The sequence below is a fragment of the Somniosus microcephalus genome, chromosome 9 (genome assembly GCF_052327205.1).
Source record: "Somniosus microcephalus isolate GS21.2 chromosome 9, FLI_Smic_1.0, whole genome shotgun sequence".
Classification (NCBI taxonomy): Eukaryota; Metazoa; Chordata; class Chondrichthyes; order Squaliformes; family Somniosidae; genus Somniosus; species Somniosus microcephalus.
In genome coordinates, this window is record NC_140995.1 from 244,566,431 (window position 1) to 244,585,189 (window position 18,759).

The window sequence follows — 18,759 nt, forward strand, 5'->3', positions numbered from 1 at the left end:
GAGGAAAAGACATAGCCGAGTAAGGGGAGCTGTGCGGTAGCCAGCCAGCGGCTGAACCTGTCCGCTGAGGGGGAAGCGTACCCCTTCCACCGGGAAGAAACACGGGAAGCCGCCATTAGGCGGAGAAGACGCCAGAAGCGGGAAACCGCCATTGAAGTTGGCGGGGCGAGAAAGGAAGAGCGGGAAACCGCCATTTTTGCGGGAAAACCGCCATCTTGATTGACATACCGCCGTTGAAGTGGGCGGGGAGAGAAGGAAAGAGCGGGAAACTGCCGATTTCGTGGGAAAACCGCCATCTTAGAAACAAATAAATAAATAAGAAATACTGGTGCTGCTCCCAAGGGAAGAAAGATGCCTAAGCGAGGGAATATTAACGACTTTAATTCTGAAATAGAAGACTGGGCCACGTACGTGGAACGCATAGAGATCTATTGCGAAGCCAACAAAATAGAGGAAGACGACAAGGCGATAACATTGCTAAACTCGATGGGGGCAAAAACATACGGGCTCTTGAAGCATCTAATAGCACCAAATAAACCAGCGGATCAGACCTTCGAAGAGATTGTGGCTGTGCTGAAGGACCACTTGAACCCCACACCGCTGATGCTGGCTGAACGATTCAAATTCTACGCAAGAACGCAGAAGAAAGACGAAAGCAATGCGGAATACTTGGTCGAACTGCGTAGGCTAGCGAAATACTGCCAGTTCGGAGGGAATCTGACAGAAGCGCTGCGGGACAAGTTCGTATGCGGATTGTCCAAAGAAAGGACGCAGAAGCGACTACTGGAAGAGAATGACCTCACACTGGACAGGGCTGTCCTTATAGCTGCATCGCACGAAGCCGCAGCGAAAGGAACGGCGGAAATGCAACTAAAGGCGGCGGCACTCGGGGTGGACCAAATTACTTCAAGCACAACAAAATGCTACCGTTGTGGGAAGACAACGCATGACCAGAATCAATGCTGGTTTAAGAACCAAGAGTGTAGGAAATGTGGCAAACTGGGTCACATCGCGAAGGTATGCCGGTCCGGGAAAAAGATCAATAATCAAAGGAAGCCACCACCAGAAAAGTACAACAAGGTACACAAGGTGGCTGAGAAGAGTTCAGACGAACAGAATTCAGACTCAGACCCAAACAACCAGGAGCTGGGTAGTCTGAGAATCCACAATGTGGGTAAAGAAACGGATCTACAGGCCATCTGGGTCATACTAAAAATAGCTGGAGTCCAAATAAGAATGGAGCTGGACACTGGATCAGCTCTATCAGTCATCAACCGAAGGGACTACCACCGGCTATTCTCTCACATACCTTTAAGAAATACCAAGTTCGTATTACAGACATACACGGGGCATAACGTATACCCCGTGGGGAAAATAAGAGTCAAGGTGAGAGATAGGGGTAAAGAACACCCAAGAATGAGCTTGTACGTATTACCTGAGGGAGGACCACCACTTCTAGGACGGGAGTGGATTAAGAAAATAGACATGGAATGGCATTACCTAAAAGCCATAATGAGGGAGGACTCGGTGCAAGCTATTAGCTCAGATTCTGAAATGGATGATGATAAGACCAAGTCGAAAACGAAGACAGGCAGAAGGACTTATGGTACCAAGAAGAATAAAGCTGCAGAGCAGAACTCCAGGTTGACAGAGAATTCTGAGCCTGTTCAAGCAAAGGATTCATCCATGACGGAAGAACACCGAGCTCGGACGCAAACTTATGTCAAAGTACGACAACAATTAGAACAGTTGAGTGATCGTCTCGTACAGGAGACCAGTACTTCTCGTGTCACCCGAGGCCGGATTCGAACCCGGGTCCCTGGCGCTGTGAGGCAACAGTGCTAACCACTATGCCACCGTGCTGCCTCAGTCTGGGTAGCAGTACGGCTGCTACGATTAAAGCATAGCTCAGATATGAAAGGCTGTTGTGGGTGTACATGGCAGTGTTGTATATCACCTTTAAAAATAACGGCTACACTGACGCATCTTCCAAGGGCACTCTGATAGACTATGTCGGCCGCTGTACTGGCACAAGCAATCAATCAAAGAGAAAACCAGCGTGCACTTTCAAAGTGAATGAAAGCTATAACAAGTAACTCTGACAAAGACTGGTGGAGGGTCCAGCTCTGTGGACATGTGTGGGAGTGAAAAGAGAGCGCTGCTTCATCAACTACCTCTTCAGCACAGAGTAACGACTAGATCACAAAGCAAACTTACAGTACTTCAAAAAAAACGAGATGGGATTTTGTGCTCATTATGGGATATCACTGTTGGAGAATGGAAAACATTTTACATACAAGGACAGCACAGTTCAGAAGCCAGATAAAGCTCCTTCTACATTGTCAGGCCAGGCACTACCTGGGAGAGAACAAAAGAGAAGAGACATTAAGAGGTATTCAAAACGAGACGAGATGGTGATAGAAATATCGAGTTCAACAATTTCAGATCATAACCTCGGTCCCATTATATTTTTACTTATATTTTTTATCCACACCTTTGTTTTGGCCTTCCCCCCCCCCCCCTCCGACTTTCTTTTTTTTTCTCCCTCCCACATGGCAGCTGTCTCCCATTCTGCCAGCGCATTTCACACCTAATCTGGAGCCGTCCTTTGTCTCCACTAGTCCTATCACCATCTCGTCTCGTTTTGAATACCTCTTAATGTCTCTTCTCTTTTGTTCTCTCCCAGCCTGGCCTCTCAATCTATTTCATTTCCTGTGCTTCTTTAGTCTTGACAAAGGGTTTTCACCCGAAATGTTCACTCTATTTTCTCTCCACGGATGTTGCCTGGCCTGCTGAGTTTTTCCAGCATTTTCTGTTGTTATACCAGGCCAGTGCTCAGTCTCGTGTGACCCAACACCAGACCAGTACTCCTCGTGTGACCCAACACCAGACCAGTACTCCTCGTGTGACCTAACACCAGACCAGTACTCTTTGTGTGACCCAACACCAGCCCAGTACTTCTCGTGTGACCCAACACCAGACCAGTACTCCTCGTGTGACCCAACACCAGCCCAGTACTCCTTGTGTGACCCAAAACCAGACCAGTACTCCTCGTGTGACCCAAAACCAGACCAGTACTCCTCGTGTGACCCAACACCAGCCCAGTACTTCTCGTGTGACCCAACACCAGCCCAGTACTCCTCGTGTGACCCAACACCAGACCAGTACTCCTCGTGTGACCTAACACCAGACCAGTACTCCTCGTGTGACCCAATACCAGCCCAGTACTCCTCGTGTGACCCAACACCAGACTAGTACTCCTCGTGTGACCCAACACCAGACCAGTACTCCTTGTGTGACCCAACACCAGCCCAGTACTCCTTGTGTGACCCAACACCAGCCCAGTACTCCTTGTGTGACCCAACACCAGACCAGTACTCCTTGTGTGACCCAACACCAGCCCAGTACTCCTCGTGTGACCCAACACCAGCCCAGTGCTCAGTCTCGTGTGACCCAACACCAGACCAGTACTCCTCGTGTGACCCAACACCAGACCAGTACTCCTCGTGTGACCTAACACCAGACCAGTACTCCTTGTGTGACCCAACACCAGCCCAGTACTTCTCGTGTGACCCAACACCAGCCCAGTACTTCTCGTGTGACCCAACACCAGACCAGTACTCCTCGTGTGACCCAACACCAGCCCAGTACTTCTCGTGTGACCCAACACCAGCCCAGTACTCCTCGTGTGACCCAACACCAGACCAGTACTCCTCGTGTGACCCAACACCAGCCCAGTACTCCTCGTGTGACCCAACACCAGCCCAGTACTCCTCGTGTGACCCAACACCAGCCCAGTACTTCTCGTGTGACCCAACACCAGACCAGTACTCCTCGTGTGACCCAACACCAGCCCAGTACTCCTCGTGTGACCCAACACCAGCCCAGTACTCCTCGTGTGACCCAACACCAGACCAGTACTCCTCGTGTGACCCAACACCAGACCAGTACTCCTCGTGTGACCCAACACCAGCCCAGTACTCCTCGTGTGACCCAACACCAGACCAGTACTCCTCGTGTGACCTAACACCAGACCAGTACTCCTTGTGTGACCCAACACCAGCCCAGTACTTCTCGTGTGACCCAACACCAGCCCAGTACTTCTCGTGTGACCCAACACCAGACCAGTACTCCTCGTGTGACCCAACACCAGCCCAGTACTTCTCGTGTGACCCAACACCAGCCCAGTACTCCTCGTGTGACCCAACACCAGACCAGTACTCCTCGTGTGACCCAACACCAGCCCAGTACTCCTCGTGTGACCCAACACCAGCCCAGTACTCCTCGTGTGACCCAACACCAGCCCAGTGCTCAGTCTCGTGTGACCCAACACCAGACCAGTACTCCTCGTGTGACCCAACACCAGCCCAGTACTCCTCGTGTGACCCAACACCAGACCAGTACTCCTCGTGTGACCTAACACCAGACCAGTACTCCTTGTGTGACCCAACACCAGCCCAGGACTCCTCGTGTGACCCAACACCAGCCCAGTACTCCTCGTGTGACCCAACCCCAGACCAGTACTCCTCGTGTGACCCAACACCAGACCAGTACTCCTTGTGTGACCCAACACCAGCCCAGTACTTCTCGTGTGACCCAACACCAGCCCAGTACTCCTCGTGTGACCCAACACCAGACCAGTACTCCTCGTGTGACCCAACACCAGCCCAGTACTTCTCGTGTGACCCAACACCAGCCCAGTACTCCTCGTGTGACCCAACACCAGCCCAGTACTCCTCGTGTGACCCAACACCAGGCCAGTACTCCTCATGTGACCCAACACCAGACCAGTACTCCTCGTGTGACCCAACACCAGCCCAGTACTCCTCGTGTGACCCAACACCAGACCAGTACTCCTCGTGTGACCCAACACCAGACCAGTGCTCCTCGTGTGACCTAACACCAGACCAGTACTCCTCGTGTGACCCAACACCAGACCAGTACTCCTTGTGTGACCCAACACCAGCCCAGTACTTCTCGTGTGGCCCAACACCAGACCAGTACTCCTCGTGTGACCCAACACCAGCCCAGTACTTCTCGTGTGACCCAACACCAGCCCAGTACTCCTCGTGTGACCCAACACCAGACCAGTACTCCTCGTGTGACCTAACACCAGACCAGTACTCCTGGTGTGACCCAACACCAGACCAGTACTCCTCGTGTGACCTAACACCAGACCAGTACTCCTCGTGTGACCCAACACCAGACCAGTACTCCTTGTGTGACCCAACACCAGCCCAGTACTCCTCGTGTGACCCAACACCAGCCCAGTACTCCTCGTGTGACCCAACACCAGACCAGTACTCCTCGTGTGACCCAACACCAGCCCAGTACTCCTCGTGTGACCCAACACCAGACCAGTACTCCTCGTGTGACCCAACACCAGACCTGTACTCCTCGTGTGACCCAACACCAGTCCAGTACTCCTCGTGTGACCCAACACCAGACCAGTACTCCTCGTGTGACCCAACACCAGACCAGTACTCCTCGTGTGACCCAACACCAGCCCAGTACTCCTCGTGTGACCCAACACCAGACCAGTACTCCTCGTGTGACCCAACACCAGACCTGTACTCCTCGTGTGACCCAACACCAGTCCAGTACTCCTCGTGTGACCCAACACCAGCCCAGTACTCCTCGTGTGACCCAACACCAGACCAGTACTCCTCGTGTGACCCAACACCAGCCCAGTACTCCTCGTGTGACCTAACACCAGCCCAGTACTCCTCGTGTGACCCAACACCAGCCCAGTACTCCTCGTGTGACCCAACACCAGCCCAGTACTCCTCGTGTGACCCAACACCAGACCAGTACTCCTCGTGTGACCTAACACCAGACCAGTACTCCTCGTGTGACCCAACACCAGCCCAGTACTCCTCGTGTGACCCAACACCAGACCAGTACTCCTCGTGTGACCCAACACCAGACCAGTACTCCTCGTGTGACCCAACAACAGACCAGTACTCCTCGTGTGACCCAACACCAGACCAGTACTCCTCGTGTGACCCAACACCAGCCCAGTACTCCTCGTGTGACCCAACACCAGCCCATTACTCCTCGTGTGACCCAACACCAGCCCAGTACTCCTCGTGTGACCCAACACCAGACCAGTACTCCTCGTGTGACCCAACACCAGACCAGTACTCCTCGTGTGACCCAACACCAGCCCAGTACTTCTCGTGTGACCCAACACCAGCCCATTACTCCTCGTGTGACCCAACACCAGCCCATTACTTCTCGTGTGACCGAACACCAGACCAGTACTCCTCGTGTGACCCAACACCAGCCCAGTACTCCTCGTGTGACCCAACACCAGACCAGTACTCCTCGTGTGACCCAACACCAGACCAGTACTCCTCGTGTGACCCAACACCAGCCCAGTACTTCTCGTGTGACCCAACACCAGCCCATTACTCCTCGTGTGACCCAACACCAGCCCATTACTTCTCGTGTGACCCAACACCAGCCCAGTACTCCTCGTGTGACCCAACACCAGACCAGTACTCCTCGTGTGACCCAACACCAGCCCAGTACTCCTTGTGTGACCCAACAACAGACCAGTACTCCTCGTGTGACCCAACACCAGCCCAGTACTCCTCGTGTGACCCAACACCAGACCAGTACTCCTCGTGTGACCCAACACCAGCCCAGTACTCCTCGTGTGACCCAACACCAGCCCAGTACTCCTCGTGTGACCTAACACCAGACCAGTACTCCTCGTGTGACCCAACACCAGCCCAGTACTCCTCGTGTGACCCAACACCAGACCAGTACTCCTCGTGTGACCCAACAACAGACCAGTACTCCTCGTGTGACCCAACACCAGACCAGTACTCCTTGTGTGACCCAACACCAGACCAGTACTCCTCGTGTGACCCAACCCCAGCCCAGTACTCCTCGTGTGACCCAACACCAGCCCAGTACTCCTCGTGTGACCCAACACCAGCCCATTACTCCTCGTGTGACCCAACACCAGTCCAGTACTCCTCGTGTGACCCAACACCAGCCCAGTACTCCTCGTGTGACCCAACACCAGCCCATTACTCCTCGTGTGACCCAACACCAGCCCAGTACTCCTCGTGTGACCCAACACCAGACCAGTACTCCTCGTGTGACCCAACACCAGCCCAGTACTCCTCGTGTGACCCAACACCAGACCAGTACTCCTCGTGTGACCCAACACCAGCCCAGTACACCTCGTGTGACCCAACACCAGACCAGTACTCCTCGTGTGACCTAACACCAGACCAGTACTCCTCGTGTGACCCAACACCAGCCCAGTACTCCTCGTGTGACCCAACACCAGACCAGTACTCCTCGTGTGACCCAACACCAGCCCAGTACTCCTCGTGTGACCCAACACCAGACCAGTACTCCTTGTGTGACCCAACACCAGCCCAGTACTTCTCGTGTGACCCAACACCAGCCCAGTACTCCTCGTGTGACCCAACACCAGCCCAGTACTCCTCGTGTGACCCAACACCAGCCCAGTACTTCTCGTGTGACCCAACACCAGCCCAGTACTCCTCGTGTGACCCAACACCAGCCCAGTACTCCTCGTGTGACCCAACACCAGGCCAGTACTCCTCGTGTGACCCAACACCAGACCAGTACTCCTTGTGTGACCCAACACCAGCCCAGTACTCCTCGTGTGACCCAACACCAGACCAGTACTCCTCGTGTGACCCAACACCAGACCAGTACTCCTCGTGTGACCCAACACCAGACCAGTACTCCTTGTGTGACCCAACACCAGCCCAGTACTCCTCGTGTGACCCAACACCAGACCAGTACTCCTCGTGTGACCCAACACCAGCCCAGTACTTCTCGTGTGACCCAACACCAGACCAGTACTTCTCGTGTGACCCAACACCAGACCAGTACTCCTCGTGTGACCCAACACCAGCCCAGTACTCCTCGTGTGACCCAACACCAGACCAGTGCTCCTCGTGTGACCCAACACCAGACCAGTACTCCTTGTGTGACCCAACACCAGCCCAGTACTCCTCGTGTGACCCAACACCAGACCAGTACTCCTCGTGTGACCCAACACCAGACCAGTACTCCTTGTGTGACCCAACACCAGCCCAGTACTCCTCGTGTGACCCAACACCAGCCCAGTACTCCTCGTGTGACCTAACACCAGACCAGTACTCCTCGTGTGACCCAACACCAGCCCAGTACTTCTCGTGTGACCCAACACCAGACCAGTACTTCTCGTGTGACCCAACACCAGACCAGTACTCCTCGTGTGACCCAACACCAGACCAGTACTTCTCGTGTGACCCAACACCAGCCCAGTACTCCTCGTGTGACCCAACACCAGACCAGTACTCCTCGTGTGACCCAACACCAGACCAGTACTCCTCGTGTGACCCAACACCAGACCAGTACTCCTCGTGTGACACAACACCAGCCCAGTACTCCTCGTGTGACCCAACACCAGCCCAGTACTCCTCGTGAGACCCAACACCAGCCCAGTACTCCTCGTGTGACCCAACACCAGCCCAGTACTCCTCGTGTGACCCAACACCAGCCCAGTACTCCTCGTGTGACCCAACACCAGACCAGTACTCCTCGTGTGACCCAACACCAGCCCAGTACTCCTCGTGTGACCCAACACCAGACCAGTACTCCTCGTGTGACCCAACACCAGACCTGTACTCCTCGTGTGACCCAACACCAGTCCAGTACTCCTCGTGTGACCCAACACCAGACCAGTACTCCTCGTGTGACCCAACACCAGACCTGTACTCCTCGTGTGACCCAACACCAGCCCAGTACTCCTCGTGTGACCCAACACCAGACCAGTACTCCTCGTGTGACCCAACACCAGACCAGTACTCCTCGTGTGACCCAACACCAGCCCAGTACTCCTCGTGTGACCCAACACCAGCCCAGTACTCCTCGTGTGACCCAACACCAGACCAGTACTCCTCGTGTGACCCAACACCAGACCAGTACTCCTCGTGTGACCCAACACCAGACCAGTACTCCTCGTGTGACCCAACACCAGCCCAGTACTCCTCGTGTGACCCAACACCAGACCAGTACTCCTCGTGTGACCCAACACCAGCCCAGTACTCCTCGTGTGACCCAACACCAGACCAGTACTCCTCGTGTGACCCAACACCAGCCCAGTACTCCTCGTGTGACCTAACACCAGACCAGTACTCCTCGTGTGACCCAACACCAGACCAGTACTCCTCGTGTGACCCAACACCAGACCAGTACTCCTCGTGTGACCCAACACCAGCCCAGTACTCCTCGTGTGACCCAACACCAGACCAGTACTCCTCGTGTGACCCAACACCAGACCAGTACTCCTCGTGTGACCCAACACCAGACCAGTACTCCTCGTGTGACCCAACACCAGCCCAGTACTCCTCGTGTGACCCAACACCAGACCAGTACTCCTCGTGTGACCCAACACCAGCCCAGTACTCCTCGTGTGACCCAACACCAGACCAGTACTCCTCGTGTGACCTAACACCAGACCAGTACTCCTCGTGTGACCCAACACCAGCCCAGTACTCCTCGTGTGACCCAACACCAGACCAGTACTCCTCGTGTGACCCAACACCAGCCCAGTACTCCTCGTGTGACCCAACACCAGCCCAGTACTCCTCGTGTGACCCAACACCAGACCAGTACTCCTCGTGTGACCTAACACCAGACCAGTACTCCTCGTGTGACCCAACACCAGCCCAGTACTCCTCGTGTGACCCAACACCAGACCAGTACTCCTCGTGTGACCCAACACCAGACCAGTACTCCTCGTGTGACCCAACAACAGACCAGTACTCCTCGTGTGACCCAACACCAGACCAGTACTCCTCGTGTGACCCAACACCAGCCCAGTACTCCTCGTGTGACCCAACACCAGCCCATTACTCCTCGTGTGACCCAACACCAGACCAGTACTCCTCGTGTGACCCAACACCAGACCAGTACTCCTCGTGTGACCCAACACCAGCCCAGTACTTCTCGTGTGACCCAACACCAGCCCATTACTCCTCGTGTGACCCAACACCAGCCCATTACTTCTCGTGTGACCCAACACCAGACCAGTACTCCTCGTGTGACCCAACACCAGCCCAGTACTCCTCGTGTGACCCAACACCAGACCAGTACTCCTCGTGTGACCCAACACCAGACCAGTACTCCTCGTGTGACCCAACACCAGCCCAGTACTTCTCGTGTGACCCAACACCAGCCCATTACTCCTCGTGTGACCCAACACCAGCCCATTACTTCTCGTGTGACCCAACACCAGCCCAGTACTCCTCGTGTGACCCAACACCAGACCAGTACTCCTCGTGTGACCCAACACCAGCCCAGTACTCCTTGTGTGACCCAACACCAGACCAGTACTCCTCGTGTGACCCAACACCAGCCCAGTACTCCTCGTGTGACCCAACACCAGCCCAGTACTCCTCGTGTGACCCAACACCAGACCAGTACTCCTCGTGTGACCCAACACCAGCCCAGTACTCCTCGTGTGACCCAACACCAGACCAGTACTCCTCGTGTGACCTAACACCAGACCAGTACTCCTCGTGTGACCCAACACCAGCCCAGTACTCCTCGTGTGACCCAACACCAGACCAGTACTCCTCGTGTGACCCAACAACAGACCAGTACTCCTCGTGTGACCCAACACCAGACCAGTACTCCTTGTGTGACCCAACACCAGACCAGTACTCCTCGTGTGACCCAACCCCAGCCCAGTACTCCTCGTGTGACCCAACACCAGCCCAGTACTCCTCGTGTGACCCAACACCAGCCCATTACTCCTCGTGTGACCCAACACCAGTCCAGTACTCCTCGTGTGACCCAACACCAGCCCAGTACTCCTCGTGTGACCCAACACCAGCCCATTACTCCTCGTGTGACCCAACACCAGCCCAGTACTCCTCGTGTGACCCAACACCAGACCAGTACTCCTCGTGTGACCCAACACCAGCCCAGTACTCCTCGTGTGACCCAACACCAGACCAGTACTCCTCGTGTGACCCAACACCAGCCCAGTACACCTCGTGTGACCCAACACCAGACCAGTACTCCTCGTGTGACCTAACACCAGACCAGTACTCCTCGTGTGACCCAACACCAGCCCAGTACTCCTCGTGTGACCCAACACCAGACCAGTACTCCTCGTGTGACCCAACACCAGCCCAGTACTCCTCGTGTGACCCAACACCAGACCAGTACTCCTCGTGTGACCCAACAGCAGCCCAGTACTTCTCGTGTGACCCAATACCAGACCAGTACTCCTCGTGTGACCCAACACCAGCCCATTACTTCTCGTGTGACCCAACACCAGACCAGTACTCCTCGTGTGACCCAACACCAGACCAGTACTCCTCGTGTGACCCAACACCAGCCCAGTACTCCTCGTGTGACCCAACACCAGCCCAGTACTCCTCGTGTGACCCAACACCAGACCAGTACTCCTCGTGTGACCCAACACCAGCCCAGTACTCCTCGTGTGACCCAACACCAGCCCAGTACTCCTCGTGTGACCCAACACCAGACCAGTACTCCTCGTGTGACCCAACACCAGACCAGTACTCCTCGTGTGACCCAACACCAGACCAGTACTCCTCGTGTGACCCAACACCAGCCCAGTACTCCTCGTGTGACCCAACACCAGACCAGTACTCCTCGTGTGACCCAACACCAGACCAGTACTCCTCGTGTGACCCAACACCAGCCCAGTACTCCTCGTGTGGCCCAACACCAGACCAGTACTCCTCGTGTGACCCAACACCAGCCCAGTACTCCTCGTGTGACCCAACACCAGCCCAGTACTCCTCGTGTGACCCAACACCAGCCCAGTACTCCTCGTGTGACCCAACACCAGCCCAGTACTCCTCGTGTGACCCAACACCAGCCCAGTACTCCTCGTGTGACCTAACACCAGACCAGTACTCCTCGTGTGACCCAACACCAGCCCAGTACTTCTCGTGTGACCCAACACCAGACTAGTACTCCTCGTGTGACCCAACACCAGCCCAGTACTCCTCGTGTGACCCAACACCAGACCAGTACTCCTCGTGTGACCCAACACCAGCCCAGTACTCCTCGTATGACCCAACACCAGCCCAGTACTCCTCGTGTGACCCAACCCCAGCCCAGTACTCCTCGTGTGACCCAACACCAGACCAGTACTCCTCGTGTGACCCAACACCAGCCCAGTACTCCTCGTGTGACCCAACACCAGCCCAGTACTTCTCGTGTGACCCAACACCAGACCAGTACTCCTCGTGTGACCCAACACCAGCCCAGTACTCCTCGTGTGACCCAGCACCAGACCAGTACTCCTCGTGTGACCCAACACCAGCCCAGTACTCCTCGTGTGACCCAACACCAGCCCAGTACTCCTCGTGTGACCCAACACCAGACCAGTACTTCTCGTGTGACCCAACACCAGACCAGTACTCCTCGTGTGACCCAACACCAGACCAGTACTCCTCGTGTGACCCAACACCAGACCAGTACTTCTCGTGTGACCCAACACCAGACCAGTACTCCTTGTGTGACCCAACACCAGATCAGTACTCCTCGTGTGTCCCAACACCAGACCCGTACTCTTAATGTGATCCAATGCCAGACCAGTACTCCTCCTTGTGTGACCCAACACCAGATCAGTACACCCCTCCTGTGACCCAACACCAGAGATGAGGTGAGAGTGATGGCCATTGACATCAAGGTGCGCTACTAAAGCTGATTTCAATCATAGAATCATATTGATAAAGCACAGAAGGAGGCATTCGGCCCATTGTGCCTGCGCCAGCTCTTTGAAAGAGATACCCAATTAGTTCTACCCGCTGCTCTTTCCCTAGAGCCCGGCTAATTTTCTCCCTTCAAGTATTTATCCAATTCACTTTTTGAAAGTTACGATTGAATCTGCTTCCACCACCCTTTCAGGCAGTGCATTCCAGATCGTAACAACTTGCTGGGAATCAATGAGTATTAACTGACCCACACTGATTCAGTTATTGTGAATTATTCTCAATGGGTCCGCCTTCTCACAGGCCCACAGCTTTCACTTGCTTTGCAACGAGCGCTCCTTGCAGAATGAGCCGAGTCCTCTCCCTGGCGCTGCGACCCTCTGCTATCCTCCCAACACATGATCAGAGCGACTGTGGGACTCTTCAAACACGCGCCTGAACGTGTTCACACAAACACCTACAATCCCACAGGGCAGCTGTTACAGAACATGCCAGTGGGACAGTGTGGTGGTGAGCAATGGTCCCTCTAAGCTGCGCAGCTGCGCAATAATGGGAAAGGTTCTGCGCAGGCTGCTCACCGGCTTTTATTTTCATTACTCATTAAGTTTTTTCTGATTCACACATTCCTGAATAAAGTTTATCACTTCTTCAAAGGGGACTCGGTCTGCTTTGGTTAAACATTCTGTCAGTAATACCTGTACTTCCTCCGCACAGGCGCCTCTGTCTAACTTACTCCTATATGCGTTAATGAAACTTTTACTAGCCAGTTGGTGATTTTCCTAACAGACCTCTAGCATCATTAACTATCGGTGCACAATCCAGAGGGCTTTATCCCTCCTCGAGTGCAGCAGCTGATCAGGCGGCTACTCTCGAGGTCCGATCTATTACACAATACTAGCCACTTTGTCTTGTCTCATCTGGGGTGCCAATTTGTAATCAATAATTGATTCCTCAGAGTTCTTGGACAAGACACCAACAGGCAGCAGCCAGTATGCTTGAGCAATAGATCAAGATTTATTAAGCTTACAGCGTAATATACTTAACAACAGACGATAGTTTAATGAGTAGCTCGCAGCCCTTGGTCTGTGGAGCCTCAGACGTTGTCGTCAGTCTGTTCCTTTGTTCTTGCAGTAGGTCTGTGTGAAATTGTTCTTTGAGTATCGAGGTTTTAACCCTTTTCTTATCAAAAGTTCATTTGGCCAGTGTCCATATATGGTCTTTAACAAAATCACCTTTTTAAATTGGTTCTAATAGTCAAAATACCATTGTCATTCAGACTAAGGGTAGCATCTTGGCCCCTCCTGGCTCAGTAATTTTCCAACAACTCTACCCTGTTCATCATTATCTTTTTTATACGTTCTTCACCTCATTGGAATTGACCTTATCTCTCTTATTTCTAGCTTCAAGCAGTACAAGGCCTTTCTATACCAAGGGCCCAGCCCATGTCAGCGCTGTTTCACTAGACTTGACAGTGTCCAGACTTTCTCACTTTAATCTACCAGATGGATAACTTAACTCCTATGATCCCTCTCATTTTGTGTTCCTTATACTAATTATCATTCAAATATCTTTGCAATTAGTTTTGTTAAGCAAACTCTAATTCCTACTTAGCATTATAATATGTTATTTAACAATTTGACCTTCACTCGCAGCCTGTGGCTGTTTGTTATCCAAGCTTAGTCAAAACTGCTTTTGACTGTCCTCGTGGCTTCATTCGAACAGTCTTTAACATTTCCATACCCACAGGGAATCAGGGTAAGATTAGTTGGTCAATGGCTGCACTTGAATTTACACATATATGATTCTCATTTACTAAAGACCTCTAAATATCAGTCTTTTGTACAATGGGATCTGGCCGTAGCATTTATTGCCCATCCCTAATTGCCTTTGAGAAGGTGGTGGTGAGCCGCCTTCTAGAACTGCTGCAGTCCTTGTGGTGAAGGTACTCCCACAGTGCTGTTAGGGAGGGAGTGATTTTGACCCAGCGACGATGAAGGAATGGTGATATATTTCCAAGTCAGGCTGGTGTGTGAATTGGAGGGGAACTTGGAGGTGGTGGTGTTCCCATGCACCTGCTGCCCTTGTCCTTCTAGGTGGAAGAGGTCGTGGGTTTGGGAGGTGCTGCCGAAGAAGCCTTGGCGAGTTGCTGCAGTGCATCTTGTAGATGGTACGCATTGCAGTCACGGTGACTAGGGGTGGAGAGAGTGAATGTTTAAGGTGGTGGATGGGGTGCCAATCAAGCAGGCTGCTTTGTCCTGGATGGTGTCGATCTTCTTGAGTGTTGTTGGAGCTGCACTCATCCAGGCAAGTGGAGAGTATTCCATCACACTCCTGACTTGTCCTTTGTAGATGGTGGAAAGGCTTTGGGGAGTCAGGAGGTGAGACACTCACCGCAGAATACCCAGCCTTTGACCTGCTCTTGTTGCCACAGTATTTATGTGGCTGGTCCAGATAAGTTTCTGGTCAATGGTGACCCCCAGGATGTTGATGATGGTAGATTCAGTGATGGTAATGCCGTTGAATGTCAAGGGAAGGTGGTTAGATGCTCGCTTGTTGGAGATAGTCATTGCCTGGCACTTGTGTGGCACGAATGTTACCTGCCACTTATCAGCCCAAGCTTGAATGTCATCCAGGTCTTGCTGCATGCGGGCATGGACTGCTTTATTATCTGAGGAGTTGCGAATGGAACTGAACACTGTGCAATCATCAGCGAACATCCCCATTTCTGACCTTATGTTGGAGGGAAGGTCATTGATGAAGCAGCTGAAGATGGTTGGGCCTAGGACACTGCCCTGAGGAACTCCTGCAGCGATGTCCTTGGGCTGAGATGATTGACCTCCAACAACCACAACCATCTTTCTTTGTGCTAGGTATGACTTAAGCCAGTGGAGAGCTTTCCCCCTGATTCCCATTGACTTCAATTTTACTAGGGCTCCTTAGTGCCACACTTGGTCAAATGTTGCCTTGATGTCAAGGGCAGTAACTTTCACCTCACTTCTGGAATTCAGCTCTTTTGTCCATGTTTAGACCAAGGCTGTAATTAGGTCTGGAGTGAATGGTCCTGGTGGAACCCAAACTGAGCATCGGTAAGCAGGTTATTGGTGAGTAAGTGCTTGATAGCACTGTCGATGACACCTTCCATCACTTTGCTGATGATTGAAAGTAGACTGATGGGGCGGTAATTGGCCGGATTGGATTTGTCCTGCTTTTTGTGGACAGTACATACCTAGGCAGTTTTCCACATTGTTGAGCTGTACTGGAACAGCCTGGTTGAGGTGCAGCTAGTTCTGGAGCACAAGCCTTCAGCACGACAGCCGGGATGTTGTCGGGGCCCATAGCCTTTGCTATATCCAGTGCACTCAGTCGTTTCTTGATATCACATGGAGTGAATCGAATTGGCTGAAGACTGGCTTCTGTGATGGTGGGGATGTCAGGAGGAGGCCGAGATGGATCATCCACTCGGCACTTCTGGCTGAAGATGATTGCAAACGCTTCAGCCTTGTCTTTTGCACTAGCATGCTGGGCTCTGCCATCATTGAGGATGGGGATATTCATGGAGCCTCCTCCTCCTCCCGTTAGTTGTTTAATGGTCCACCACCATTCACAACTGGATGTGGCAGGACTGCAGAGCTTTGATCTGATCCGTTGATTGTGGGATTTCTTAGCCCTGTCTATAGCATGCTGCTTCCGCTGTTTAACATGCATGTAGTCCTGTGTTGTAGCTTCCCCAGGTTGGCACCTCATTTTTAGGTACACCCGGTGCTGCCCCTGGCATGCTCTTCTGCACTCCTCATTGAACCAAGGTTGGTCCCCTGGCTTGATGGTAATGGTAGAGTGAGGGATATGCCGGGACACGAGGTTACAGATTGTGGTGGAATACAATTCTGCTGCTGCTGATGGCCCACAGTGCCTCATGGATGCCCAGTTTTGAGCTGCTCGATCTGTTCTGAATCTATCCCATTTAGCCTGGTTCTGCTCCTACTGTGTTCTAATTCTGTGTTAGATTTCAGGAGATGGTTTTATTCCTGTTCCTGGCTGGGGTGGAGATCGCCTTTACAGAAGGTAAGTACTGTAGAAAATATAGGGACAGAGTGATCTCCTGGAAGAATTTCGATCGCCTAGATGGGTCGGAGAGGAATTTCCCAGATTTTTTTCTCCCAAATTGGCCATTGGGTCTTTATCTGGTTTTTCGCCTCTCCCGGGAGATCACATGGGTTCGGGTGGATGCAGAGTGATAGAAGATTTGAGGTTAGGATCAGATCAGCCATGATCTTATTGAATGGTGGAGCAGGCTCGAGGGGCCGATTGGCCTACTCCTGCTCCTATTTCTTATGTTCTTATGTTCTTAGCATGGTGTTAGTGCCACACAATGGTTGATACTGAAGAAGGAAGCTGTAAACTGCAGGAAGATATCATTAAATTGGTCAGGTGGGCAGAACAGTGGCAAATGGAATTCAATCTGGAGAAGTGTGAGGTAATGCATTTGGGGAGGGCTAACAAGGAAAGGGAATACACAATGGCCCAGAAATTCAGGTCTCCACGGGTGAGTACGCACGGGGTACTCACCCGTAAGCCCAATGGAAGTGCCGGTTTTGTGCTTGCACTGCGCACGCGCGGGAAACTGGCACTTCCGTTCCCCTGAAAGAAGGGGTTGAGAGGTGGAACACGTGCGCCGGAGAGGCAGCGCATGCGCATCGAACTTACGTTTTTTTTCCAGGCTTTTCCGGGAGGGTAAGTCTCCAGCAGTTACACTTTAAAAAAGTAGGCGCAAGGCCTGCTTTTAACAAGGTAAGTGGTGAATTAATTAAAATTAAAACATTTTTTCCACAGGTTTATTATTTTTAAATACTTTAAAGAAAGGTAAGTTTATTTTTAGCCCCGTTAGAAAATGTAATTAATTTTTTCAAAAATTTAAATTATTGTTTAAAATAGTTATTTCATGTAATTTATAGTTATTTTAAAAATGTGATTTAAAAAAAAATTATTTGAAGTTTTAGTGATGTTTTGGGGCTTATAGTATTTATAGGTTTGACAGCTCTTCCTGTCAGACTTATGAATGAAGCATTCCCTGCTACCATTGGCTCTCCATGGCCCACGTGATCCCAGGGGACGCTTCGAACTAACTGCGCCCCTGGGATACGCAAACACTGCGCGCCGGCAGTTGGAGCAGGCCCAGGATCGGAATCCCACGCGGGCCCACAGCACAACGGCCGGCGTGCTAGGTAAGTGCAGGTCGGGGGCTTGCACCCGCGGGAAGCCCCCGACCCGAATTTCTGGGCCATTAAATGGTTGGACGCTGAGTATTGTAGAGGAACAAAGGGGCCTTGGAGTGCATGTCCACAGACCCCTGAAGGTAGCAGGCCAGGTAGATAAGGTGGTTAAGAAAGCATACGGAATGCTTGCCTTTATTAGCCGAGGCATAGAATATAAGAGCAGGGGGGTTATGCTTCAACTGTATAAAACACTAGTTAAGCCTCAGCTAGAGTACTGCGTGCAGTTCTGGTCACCACATTACAGGAAAGATGTGATTGCACTAGAGAGGGTACAGAGGAGATTTACAAGGATGTTGCTGGGAGTAGAGAATCTTAGCTCTGAGGAAAGACTGGATAGGCTGGGTCTGTTTTCTTTGGAACAGAGGAGGCTGAGGGGAGACCTTATTGAGGTGTATAAAATTATGAGGGACATAGATAAAGTGGATAGAAAGGACCTATTTCCCTTAGCAGAGGGGTGAAAAACCAGGGGGCACAGATTTAAAGTAATTGGGGGAAGGTTTAGAGGGGATTTGAGGGGGAATTTCTTCACCCAGAGGGTTGTGGGGGTCTGGAACTCCCTGCCTGAAAGGGTGGTAGAGGCAGGAACCCTAACCACATTTAAAAAGTACTTGGATGTGCCCTTGGGATGCTGTAACCTGCAGGGCTACGGACCAAGAGCGGGGAAGTGGGATTAGGCTGGATAGCGCTTTGTTGGCTGGCGCGGACACGATGGGCCGAAATGGCCTCCTTCTGTGCTGTAACTTTCTATG